At 29.9% G+C, this 656-nt stretch overlaps 1 long non-coding RNA gene across 1 annotated transcript; it reads right to left on the minus strand.

Moving 5' to 3' along the window:
* Nucleotides 1-26: 26 nt before the first annotated feature.
* Nucleotides 27-650, minus strand: LOC105460130. The gene is made up of 3 exons (XR_975779.1): nucleotides 587-650; nucleotides 382-438; nucleotides 27-235 (listed from the first exon to the last, which is right to left on the minus strand). It is a non-coding gene; the product is annotated as an uncharacterized LOC105460130 (long non-coding RNA).
* Nucleotides 651-656: the final 6 nt, after the last annotated feature.

Here is a 656-nt window from a genome sequence, read left to right on the forward strand (position 1 = left end):
TTTAAATTAAGAAAAAATGAAATAATTGTAATCGGTTTCGTGAATAAAATATAAATTAATAAATACATAGAAAAGACAGGCAACGCGCGTGTGCACGCATGCACACACAGATATACTAAAAAAAGAGTACAATATCATTATTAAAACTTACTAGAATCATATTCTTCAGAGATTTCTTCGTGACTATCTTCACTGCTTGTGTGTGAACGTTTTGGACATGTAGTTCTCGTATGACCTGTAAAAGAACAGTACAAAATGTAAAATAATGTATTATACAATTTAGATTACAATAATTGAGAACAATAAAAATGGTGATATTTTTTAAAAAATTAATAGGAGACACAGAGAAAAGAGATCAAAGATAAGTTTTTTACACATTACCTTTTTTTCTGCGAATTCCGCACCTTCTTACATCAGGACAATTGGTCCTTGTATGACCTGTAAAAGAATGGTACAAAATGTAAAATAATTGTACAATTTAGATTACAATAATTGAGAACAATACAAATGGTGATATTTTTAAAAAAATTAATGGGAGACAAAAAGAAAAGAGATTGTGACCAAAGATAAGTTCTTTACACATTACCTTCTTCTCTGCAAACTCCGCACCTTCTATTTTTAGGACAATTGTTCCTCGTATGCCGTCTTCTGCTTGA

The sequence above is a fragment of the Wasmannia auropunctata genome, unplaced genomic scaffold (assembly GCF_000956235.1).
Source record: "Wasmannia auropunctata unplaced genomic scaffold, wasmannia.A_1.0 LD328044.1, whole genome shotgun sequence".
In the NCBI taxonomy this organism is placed as follows: Eukaryota; Metazoa; Arthropoda; class Insecta; order Hymenoptera; family Formicidae; genus Wasmannia; species Wasmannia auropunctata.